Here is a 13,207-nt window from a genome sequence, read left to right on the forward strand (position 1 = left end):
AGGAACTTGAGAAACTATCCATTGAGAATGATTCAAAAAAGAAAAATGAACTTAATGAACCATCTATTGAAATTAATTAAATTGAAAATGAGGTTAATGAACCACCTAAAGAATGGAAGTACATTAAGAATCATCCCATTGATCAAATAATAGGTAAACCATTATGTGGAGTAGCCACTCGATCCTCACTTAGGAACATGATTAGTCATTTTGCATTTCTATCTCAAGAAGAACCTAAGCATGTAAGTGAAGCTATAAAGGATGAATCATGGGTGTTGTCCATGCAAGAAGAGCTATATTAATTTGAGAGAAACAAAGTATGGACATTAGTTCGTAGACCTGAGGATAAGCTAATCATTGGAACTAAATGGATATATAAGAATAAAAAGGATGAACACGGGATAGTTGTGAGAAATAAGGTTAGACTAGTAGCTCAGGGATATAACCAGGAAAAAGGTATAGATTTTGAAGAAACCTTTGCACCTGTAGCTAGAATGGAAGCCATTCAAATGCTTTTAGCATATGCAGCTTTTAAGGATTTCAAGCTATATAAAATGGATGTCAAGAGCACATTTTTAAATGGCTACATAAGTGAAGAAGTGTATGTAGAACAACCCCCGGGTTTTGAAAACCATAAGAATCCAAATCACGTTTATAGACTGACAAAAGCCTTGTACGGTTTAAAGCAAGCTCCTTGAGCTTGGTATGAAAGGCTAAGCGGATTTCTACTAGAGAAAGGATTTATCAGAGGAAAGATAGATACAACTTTGTTCACAAAGACTAAGAAAGATGACATTCTCCTAATCCAAGTTTATGTAGATGACATCATATTTGGAGCCACGAATAAAGAATTGTGTAATGAATTCGCCAATACTATGCAAAACAAATTTGAGATGAGCATGATGGGTGAACTAAATTTCTTCCTAGGACTTCAGATCAAACAAGAAAAACATGGAATATTCATAAATCAATCAAAGTATATTAGAGATCTACTCAAAAAGTTTAATATGGAAGATGGAAAAATACTAGGTACACCTATGAGCGCGTCATTAAAATTAGACAAAGATGAATAAGGTATACCGGTAGATGTCAAGCTATATCGTGGAATGATTGGTAACTTATTATATCTGATTGCTAGTAGACCTGATATAATGTTTAGCATATGTTTGTGCACAAGATTTCAGTCTACACCAAAAGAGTCAAATTTGCTAGTTGTTAAACGAATACTTAGATACCTAATAGGAACTGTGGAAATTGGATTATAGTATCCTAAGTACACATCTTTTGAGATTATCAGCTATTCAGATGCTGATTTTGCTGGTAGCAAAGTGGATAGGAAGAGTATAAGTGGTACTTGTCATTTCTTAGGACATTCTTTAGTCTCTTGGTTTTCCAAGAAGCAAAACTCAGTTGCTCTTTCCACAGGTGAGGTTGAATACATAGCGGCAGATAGTTGTTGTGCTTAAACGATATACATGAAGCAACAACTAAAGGATCTTGGATTAAACTATGAAACAATCCCCATAAGATGCGATAATACGAGCGCAATAAACATCTCAAAGAATCCCATATTACATTAACAAACTAAGCATATAGAGATACGACACCATTTTCTTCGTGATCATGTGCAGAAAGGGGATGTAACACTAGAGTTTGTATACACGGATGAACAATGAGCAGATATATTCACAAAACCACTTGCGGAGGATAGGTTTATCCAAATTAGGCATGAATTAGGCCTGATGCATAGTCGAGAGGTTGCATAAAATTATATTAGACAACAATTTAGGGGGAGCAACGTTGCGTAAGATGTAATCATTTGGTATCAAATCAATCAACATTAGTTCTTATTTGATATAATATTAGTCAACATTTGGTTAACATCAATACTCATTTGATATCCTCATATAATCTTTGAAATTTATGCGTTAGTATGAGGGATGGTTAATGTAAAGAGGGGAGAAGTAATTTTTTTTGGGCTAAAATATGCTAGTTGGACAAGTTTAAAACTTTAAGATGTCAAATGGAAGAAGAACATACAGTTATGTACACTCCTGCACTAATTCTTATATGCCTTTTTGTTGATGTCAAAAGGGGGAGAAAATTACAGAGCAAAAATTAAAAGGAGCAAGCAAAATGTTGTTGGCATCACTAGATAAATATCAGAAGCAAATATGGTTGGAAGCAAAGGGGGATAAGGATAATAGCAAAAAATTGTTGAAAAATTAGAAGAAAAAATTATTTGGAAAAACTAATTGTGTAAATAGGAGAAGAATCGGGCTAAACAGAGTGCATATGAACATGAGCATATTTCATTTATTGAATATTTAATGCATTATTTGAGGGGCAGCCTTGTTAGGCGTAACCCATTATCTATTTTTTGCTCGTGTATTTGTCATCATAAAAAAGGGAGAGATTGTTGATCCTATGAGTCCAATCCTATTTTGATAATGACAAATCACTTGGTATTTGATCTGTGCATTGAGTTTGTGAACAGGAACTATATATATAGCATGCACGGAAGGATAATAAGTCATAGAAACCATGAAGATGAAAGCATACATATCTTGGCACGACTCATAGAGCTCAGAAAGTACAAGAATGAAGATACAAGCGACAAGTTCAAAAGCGTCATAGGAATGGGTATTTTGACCTCATGTATTTACATTTTCATATGATTTAATTTGAGGCTCAAATCATGCCTTAGAATGACCTTAGGACTCATGCATTTCATGAACATCATTAGGGGACATTCATGGACTTGGAAATAATGTCAAAACCTCGGAAAATATTTTTATAAAAGAGTCAAGAAAGAAAGAAAGAAAAATAGATTTCTCAAACTAAAAAAAAAAATTCAGAAATTGGGAACTTCAAAAGACCGAAGTCAACGTTCATTCGTCTGAAGTGGCAACTTCAAAAGACCAAAGTTAACCTCAGTCGTCTAAAGAATTTCTTCAGAAGACCAAAGATTAAGTTTAGTCATCTGAAGAATTTTTGAAACTCAGAACCTGGCAGAAGCACCTTAGAAGACTGAACTCACACTTCAGTCATCTAAACCCATTACTTTAGTCGTTTAAGCCCTAACCTCAGTCATCTGACCCTGTGTCCAAGTGATTTTTCGAAGCTTAAAAAGGATTTCAGTCGTCTGGGCCCTTAACTTCAGTCGTCAAAACTTGCGGGAAAACTTAAAAATTTAATTTTTATTAAGAGAACTCATGAGATAATTTTTGATCCAACGGTTGAGATCTATTCTAAAGGCAAGATCACTATATATACTAAATATCTAAACCCTAGTAAGAGAACTATGACAAACGAGAAGAGAAGAGAACATATTATTGAAAGAAAATTGAGAAACCTGAGTTAATTGCTACACGATTGCTTGCACTCCATCCTATATTCATCTTCCTTGGGAAAATCTACTCAGAAAACTAAAAGGGATCTCACTTATACATATTAATCTTATCTTGGTATTGAGGTTTGGTGATTCAAGTTATTATTTTCAAGAGCTTCTCATCTCATCACTTGTTTTTGAATGTCTTTAGAGAAGTTTGATATTGAGTTTTCACATTCATATAAAGATTGTTTTTGACAAGTTCAATACTTGTGAAAGTTTTTATTAGGCCATTGATCAAAGAGTAACATTCAAGTGTGTTCTTAGTTAAAGACTTGATGTTTTGAATATGTCTAAACTATTTGGTTAGATATCCTTAGAAGTGCATAACTATACATATACATATTGAATGATATTTTCTAAAAATCATATATATTAAGTTTGTTGATCTTTGGTATTTTCATCATATAGATACTTATATATACATTAAGTCAAATATTACCAAGATCACATTGAGATTGAAATCTTAAGAGAAATATTATTTTTGACAAAGTGTCTTTTAAATCTTTGCAATCTTCAAAGTTGTTTTTGTATTCAAAGATTTAACCTAAGTTCTCCAAAGCATTGAGTTATATAAATATTTTTGGGAGATTTGATAAAAAGGGATTTATGTGTTGAAGGATATCATTCATAAACAATTGTATCGTTTCATACATTCTGAGCTTCAAATTTCATCATATGTTAATGTATTAGGAATTTGAATTGGACCCATGAGCTTTGTTTAGAAGCAATTTTGAGTGTTTTACAGATTTTATTGTAATCATGGTTCGAGCTGTGAACCAGGTGTGAAGAGAGAGTTGTATCTCTTGTAAGCAGCAGAGTAGAAGGGAGTCGTACCTCTTGTAAGTAGCGGCTTGTAAGGGAAGTTCCATCCCAATTTAAGGAACATGGATTATAGTGGAATCCTTGAGTGGGTTGCTCGAGGCGAGGACGTAGGCCGAGTTGGCTGAACCTCGTAAAAATTGCGTTTGCATTCTCTCTTCCTTTATCTCTTTATTTTCCGCATTGCATTTCAATATCCAGCTTACATGTATGTTTGTTGAATGATTTCACTCGAACTTGATAAGTAATTGGTTAAATCTTAAACATAATGATTAATTGGTAAATAAGTTTGAAAGAATTTTTAAAATACCCAATTCACCCCCTCTTGGGATTACACCTAAATCAACATAGTGTTTTAATTTTATATGTGTAATCTCCCAGAACTTAGAGTGTAACCACGATATTCCTCCTCCATAAGTGAGGGTACGTAATAAAATAAGTAGATGGTTTATTTTAAGTGATGGTGAATTATATGAATAGTAAATTTCGAGGATGAAATTTTATAAGGAGGGGAGAATGTAACAACCCAAAAAATTAAACAGAGCCTCGTCGACGAACACAGGGAATTCGTCAATGAGAATACATGAGGATTTCTTCAGCGAAGACACATCTCGTTGATGAGAGGATATCGAGAAGGGGGTTTTTGGTCGTCTGAAATTCGTCGATAAGATGACGTGTCTCGTCGGCGAATCCAGATCTATAAATAGCTAAAACACAAATTTTGTGGTAGAATTTTGGGGTAGGAAAGTTCCTTCTCTCTCTCTAAAACATCCCTTTTCCCTTATCTCTTCGATCCTAACTTCGTTTCTCACCGGATCGATGATCTGAAGCCACCACGACGCTCCTGGGGAAGTTCTCTACAAGTCTACCAGAGCAGATCGTTGGTGGGAGTGATTCGAATTTCATCCCAATCTTAGGGTAAGACATTTTAGTCAGTATTTATCTTTCCCATAGTTATAAGAAATGTAGTATACGAAGAAATACTGATGTTTCGTTCTGGAGGATGTTATTTTTAGGGTATTGAGCAGGGAACCCTGCGGGTGTAGGGCCAAAGTAGAGTAGGGACTTTTCAGAGATTAGATAAGGGAAATATGCTATGCTAGAGATTTTAAAATGCATGTCAGAAGATTGTGTTTATGTATATATCTATCAGCTTATTTGTAATGATCTGAAGAATAATGATATTTAAATAATAAAGAAAAGGGTAAAATGGAATTACAAAAAGGGCGACAGCAGGCTTCGTCGACGAACGTGAATCATCGACGAAGGTGCGCTTCGTCGACAAGAAGATAGTGAGAGGGGGGTTTTGGGCAACTCTAAATTTCGTCGATGAAGGAAAGAGTTTGTTGACGAACTTCCTCTTGACCTCATCGACGAGGTGACATGACTCGTCGATGAAGCCCTTTGTATAAATAGCCAAAAACTCAAATTTAAACACAAAAAATTAGGAAAATCTCTCTCTCTCTCTCTCCTCCCTATGATATCTCTCTTTTCTCTCTTCGATTTCGGCTCCGTCGTTCGAAGGATTGATGATCTGAGGCCGCCACGACGCTCCTGGGGAAGTTCTCTCCAAATCTACCAGAGCGGATCGTTGGTGGGGCAGAGTTGAAATTCATCCCTGAGTTGAGGTAAAACTTTTTATGTCAAATTTGGTCTTTTCATAGTTATAGGAAATGGTATTCATTGGGAAATACTGAAGTTTAGTTCTGGGAGTCGTTGGTTTTAGGGTGTTGTTCGGGGAACCCTGCGAGTGCAAGACCGGCATATTTTAGGGAGTTTTCTTTTCAGTATCAGATAAAGGAATAAACTAAAGTAGTTATTTTCCATGCAAATTATCATTATTTATCAGCAAATTAGTTTTCAGGAAAACATGTATTATATTTTATATTATTGGAAAAAATGTATGTTTGGGAAAATACTGATGTTATACAGGAAATACGATTTTAGAATGAAATGTATGGTTTTATTCAGCATTGTGTGGCATGAATATTATTTTACATAATAAATATTATGTTATGGTAATTTTATGAATGAAGTATGATTTTCAGAAGTTATGAAATATTGCAGTACATTATAGTTTCAAAATACATGATAAATGGATTATTTATTCAGAATGATATGTATGGAATGTTTGGCGCAAGGCTGTGATTGATAGCCAGCACGAGGCTGTGTATATGTATGATTTTGTCGCGAGACCACATATATGAAAGTAAGCGACGCAAGGTCGTACGTATTTACGTTATTACAGAAAAAGCTATCCATCTATTTACGTTAAACTATATATTATCGTGTATTATGTATTATCAGAACCCGGATGATAGTTCAGTTCAGTTACAAAAGCACGGTAGCGTAGCTATACAGATCAGATTTCTATGTTCAGATTTGTGCTAACCGCCCCACAAGGGGGTGGGAGATGGATAGTCAATGTGGCTTTCAGTGTAGAGTTGTAAACGTCCACCTGACAGTCTGGACTAGGGTGTGGTGGGCCTATCGTACTTACAGACATTTTTGACTCGGCAGTGGTCGGCCAGCCATTATCGGGTTTAGCTTTCAGGTTGCACAACCCGTCATGGGGGGTAATACATGACATCAGCTAACTATTCATCCTAGGTGAATTTTCAGTATTATTAGTTATACCAGAAAGTTCATGAACAGTATGATTTATTAGAAATATGAAAGTATATGTTTATGCAGTTATTAAATGATCAATGTTTTCTGGTATGCAAAATGTACTATATATCTATATTAGCATTAAATATTCATGTTGCCATACAACTTTATTTAGTTTATTTTCCCTTACTGAGAAGTGTCTCACCCCCGAACATTAAATAATTTTCAGGAAACTCAGAAAGACCGGAGAATCGAGGTCACCGTTGAGTCACTGGTGCTACTCCATTAGGAGGGTAAGTTTTGTACTAGGGTCAGGAGTTTTTTGTTGTGGGATCCTAGAGGTATTTTTGATATTTTGAGGTTATATATAAATACAGTATCACTGTGGATTGTAGTTGGCTTTAGTATTTTATATTTTATGGTTATAGGGATGTGATTTACATTTACTGCTGCTTAGGTTTCTGCTGTAAATGTCAAATGTGTCCCCGTTACCCACAGGTTCGGGTTGACCTTATTATTAAATATGTTTTATTATATGATTAGAAAAGCAGGTTGTTACATTACTGCTCAATTTTTCCCAGAATATTATTATTATTAGAATTACAGCATAATTACAGAAATTGAGCATGATATTTTAATTACATTGTTGTAATGACCTGCTTAAATATTCATATAATAAAACCTAATTAATGACAAAGTCAACCCGAACCCGTGGGTATCAGGACACCTGTTATACACAACGAAAACCTAAACAGTAGTAAATTTAAATCACATTCTCATAACCGTAAAGTATAAAAATACCAGAGTTAACTACATTCCCAAATATCTGTATTTATATACGATCTCCAAAAATACAAAATATATTCATATCTAGGAACCCACCACACCAATCTATGGCTCCTAGATAAAAAAACTTACCCTCCTAGCGGGGTAGAACTACATTATCTCAACGGCGACCTTGATCTGCCGGTTCTCCTGGGTTTCCTAAAAATTAATTAAGTTCAGACATTTCTCAGTAAGGGAAAATAAACTAAATACAGATGTGTGGCAACATGAACATTTAATGCAATTATACATATACAATACATTTCATATATCTGTAAACATTCATCATAACATACTGAATTAATCATATACTTTCGTATTTGCTAATAAATCATACCATTCATAAAATGTCTACTATAGCTGATAATACTGAAAACATACCCAGGATGAATAGCTAACTGATGTCATGTATTACCCTCCATGACGGGTTGTGCAGCCTGAAGGCAGGACCTGACAATGGCTGGCCGACGACTGACGAGTCAAAAATGTCTGCAAGTACGATGGGCCTGCCACACCTTGGTCCGGACTGTTAGGTGGACGTCTACAATTCTACACTGAAAGTCACATCGACTATCCATCTCCCACCCCCTCATGGGGTGGTTAACACCAATTTGAACATAGATATCTAATCTATAAGCTACGGTACCGTGCTCCTGAAACTGAACTAAACTAACATTTGAGTTCTGATAACATATAATACATGATAATATAGCGTTTAACATAAAGGAATTGATAGCATTTTCTATAATTTCATAAATACGGCCTCACGCCGAACATTTCATAAATACGACCTTGCACTGATCATTTCGTAAATATTGCCTCGCACCGAACATTTCATAAATACGGCCTCGCACTGATCATTTCGTAAATACCATTCTGAATAAATAAACCATTTATCATGTATTTTCAAAGTTATAATGTACTGTATTATTTCATAATTCCTGAAAACATGCTTTACTCGTAAAATTGCTATAACATAATACTTGTCAAGTAAAATAATGTTCATGCCACACAATGCTGAGTAAAATCATACATTTCATTCTAAAATTTCATTTCCTGTATAACAATAGTATTTTCCCAAATATACATTTTCTCAATAATATTCAAATGTATTACATGCTTTCCTGAAAATTAATTTGCTGATAAATAATACTAATTTGCATGGAAAATTAATTGCTTTAGTTTATTCTTTTACCTGACACTGGAAAGAAACCCCCTAAAAATTCCACTCATCCTGCACCCGCAAGGTTCCTCGTTCAACACCCTGAATTCAACAATCCCCATAACTAAACTTTAGTATTTTCACGTGAATATCATTTCCTATAACTATGAAAAGACCAAATTTGGCATAAAAAAACCTTACCTCAACTCAGGGATGAATTTCAACTTACTTCCACCAACGATCTGCTCCAGCAGATTTGGAGAGAACTTCCCCAAGAGCATCGTGGTGGCCTCAGATTGTTGATTTGGAGACTAACAAAGCCGAAATAAAAGAGAGAAGAGGAAGGAACCGTAGGGAGGAGAGAGAGAGGGTTAAGCGTCAAAATTCTACTGAAAAAAATGAAGTTTGGCCATTTATACACTGGCCCTCGTCGATAAGGTCAAGAGACAATTCGTCGACGAACCCTACCCTTCGTCGATGAAATTCAGAGTCGCCCAAATATCCTCTCGATATTTTCTCATCGATGAAACATACCCTCATCGATGAGACCCTATGTTATCCTCATCGACAAATCCCCTGTATTCGTTGACGAGTTCTTGATTGGATTCCTCGGTTATTACTCCCAAAGTGCAATGTCATCGACGAACGCGAAGTCTGCTGTCTCCTTCTATTTTTGTTTCCATTTCCCTCCCTCTTTATTATTTAAATACCATTATTCTTCAGGTCATAGTTTGTGTGGCCAGATTTTATTATATTTTAGCATGATTGATTATGCAACTTTACAAATATTCAATTATACAGATTATTAGCAAAAAATGAGACTTATAGTATTTCTCAGAATCACATGATTTCTAAACCATAACACTCAAACAGATATTACAGATATTATAGATAGATATTATAAATATTACAGACAGATATTACAGATAGATGTTATAGATATTACAGATAGATATCATAGATATTACAAATAGATATTATAGATACTATAGACAAATATTTCAGATATTTTATACAGAGATTATAGAAAATTCAGTCAGATATTCCAGATAATACAGTTCATATTTATAAGTGTTATGGTTATTTTGAAATCATGTTAAAGCAGAAAGATAATTATATATTTATATATACAATATTACACAATATCAGATCCCTGTGGAAATTACAGACAGATATATACAGCAGAGCATGGTACCGTTGCTATTACAGATAGAGTGCAACCACTTTACTCAGCTAGTATGTGAATTCCGTCTAACCGTGTCAGGAGTTTGTAGTCTCCCTAGCGAGCTGGGTTGAGGCGGCCGGTTAGACGATGTTAGATTTGGAGATTGCCCGGAGAGATTGTAGTGGGCTAAATTGGCGGATGTTACAGATATAGATTGACTTGTCTGGTAGGCCAACTGGAGTAAGTCCAGCCTACGGGCCGCACAACCCTATCATGAGGGGTTATATCGTGATATACATATCACAGGGTATAACAGAAGTTCCTATGTACAAATATATCATACAGCAGCAATTTATATTATCATATTAGCAGTATGTATAGATAATAAACTCAGATACACAGGTGCATTTTAAGCTACATTACATATGTTTTGTACAGTATATCAATTTACTTATTTTACAGTATCAGTATTATTTCAGTATACTATATGTGTAACTCAGCCGCCACACACTAGTAATAGCATATTTCCACTTACTAAGTGTTGTCTCATCCCAGTGACTTACTATTTTTCAGGAGATCCAATTAGGCAAGCAGATTAGGCTCACGGGTAGAGGACGACCTACACTGTCCTTATTGGAAGGGTAGGTGTTTCTTTGGTATCAATGTTTGGGGTAGATTCTAGGTTTTGATGACGTCACTGGGTATTTTGGGATAAATATGTATTTCGGGATTTACAGCTTTCTGGTATTGTATATAGATGATTACAGTTTTCAGTTACTGGTGCTTAGAAATGAATGGTATACAGAGTTTTCTCAGTGCGTCTTTGAGTCTAGGGCATTATCAGTAGTATTTCAGATAGGTGGTAATTATGTTATATGTGGATGGAAAAAAAAAATTGATATAAGTAGCAGGTCATTACACAGGTCCCTATTTAACATGTACATAGAGAATAAAAAATGGAAAAACAGAAGAGGACACAACTTGCAGTTGAGATGTGTGTAGTGTAGCTTCAGTGGGGGGTCTCAATTTATAGCCTCTAGCTTGTGGCAAGATCTCATGGTAGGTGGCCATTATTCACCAACTGTGGCCATCGTTCACACTGCTGGCTATCATTCACTAACCGTGGCTATCATTCACATTGCTGGCCGTCATTCCACAGACACTATCAGGGATCTCTTTAACCTTGTTCACCTTTAATCTTAGTGTATTTTCTAGCCAATCGACATGATTCAAGTCACCTTTCAAACCTCCACAAACATATGCTATTGGTCCAACTATGGCTCTGCTTCTTAGATGCAGCGAAATGCCTCTTATACTAATCCAACTTTCTTGTTGGGTGTCCTTATGTCTATAACACCAGCTTTCAAATGAAAGAGTGCCCTTTTTTTTTTTTAAATGTTTAAAAAATTCTAAAAGGAATAAATTATATTTTTAAACAGGTGACTCGTTTATGATTCGTTTTTTAAACAAGCGGCTTTGGGTTTACCTATTAGCCACCTATTGATAAATGGGTCAACCCGAACCCGTTTAACCTCAACCCATTTATGACTTGCTTGAACTTGACCCATTAACCTGTTTTGCCACATCTATACATTAGGTTAGAATCAACATTCCTTCCATCTTGTAATAAAATCTCCAATCTCAATTTTAGGGAACGAGCATTCCAAGGTACAAAGTATTCTCATTTTTAAAAATGTAATCAAATATAGGAATAGAAATAAAATGTTAGAATGAGCATTCCATTCCATTCCATTCCTACGCACCAAACATAATATAATAGTGATGCTCGATGATGGTATAAGTCAAGTGGGAAGAGAAAGAAGAAGAGAGGGGTGAGTGAGAGGAAAAATATTATTTATTATTATAATATAATAAATAAAAAAATTTAAAGAAAAAAGTGTTTAGTGTCGATCCCATAACTATCACGTGAGCAATTTTAATGGAGGGGCATCATTTATAGACTGAAAGAGAGAGATTGCAACAATTTTGTAGTTGAGTGACCTCGACTCGCAAAAAAGAATTTAGTGATATCAATCATTTTAGTAACAAAATTTAGTTACTTGCATTTAACCTAAAATATTCTAGTTAAAAGTTAAGGATTTTTATATTGGAAGTCTTAAGTTCAATTCTTGAGAGTGGTAAGTTGCGATATGAAGGGGGCATAGGTTACCTTTGGTTGTGTAACCTTTCTAATGGAAGAAAAAAAAATGGAGTTTAAATAGTATTATGCCTTCTATTTGATATATGCAAGAGTTCGGATTTATAGTTTCACTAAAAAATTATCTTCATGATAGGCCTTTGGAATATGGAAGTAATTTAGATTTTTAGTATTTTGGAGTCTTTATTGAATATACACTAATGAATTTATATAACTTCTAAAACTTTTTTTTTTCTTTTTTTAAATCTTATCAATAATGTGCATTGTAATATCCTTCCTTGCATTTGGAGTCCTAGGTAGGAACAATGGTACATTTCTCATCTCATCCATAACTTTTATTTTTTATCCTAAGGAACATTCTCATTAAAAGTTTAGGACTTTTATGTTGAAGGTCTTAAGTTTGGATCTTGAAAGTGGTAAAAAGAGATATTGGTGGGAGATAGGTTACCTCTTGTTGCGCAACCAAAGCTCACTAGAGTTCCTAAAAAAAAAAGGGGGAATTTAAATGAGATCAAACCTTCTATGTGATATCTACAAGAGTTTGGATTTACATTTCGATTTAAAAATTAGTTGATGATGGCTATCAGAAGTAGGTAAGTAATTTAAGATTTTTTAAAGTTTCAAAATTTTTATTGAATATCCTTCCTCACATTCACAGTCTTGGAGTGTGAATTACGATACATTTTTCATTTCATCTCACTTACTTCAATTTTTTGTCTCCGAAACATTTTGGTTAGAAGTTTGGCTCCTCATAGTAGCAGGAAGAGATATGAATGAGAGATAGACTACCTCTTGTTGTGTAACCCAAGTTCATTGGCTTCCAATTAAACAATAAATAAATAAAAAATGAAGGGGTTTAAACAGGATCAAACCCTTTACATGATATCTACAATAGTTTGAATTTACAGTTGGATTCAAAAATAAGTTGCATGATGAGCCTTTGGAATTAGGTATGTAATTTAAGATTTTTTTTTTTTGGAGTTTTTATTAAATATACACTAATGAATTTAGATAACTTTTAGAACCTTTTTTTTCTTATCAATAATGTGCATAGACAAAGATCCTTCCTCGCTT

The sequence above is a fragment of the Malania oleifera genome, chromosome 6 (genome assembly GCF_029873635.1).
Source record: "Malania oleifera isolate guangnan ecotype guangnan chromosome 6, ASM2987363v1, whole genome shotgun sequence".
Lineage (NCBI taxonomy): Eukaryota > Viridiplantae > Streptophyta > Magnoliopsida > Santalales > Ximeniaceae > Malania > Malania oleifera.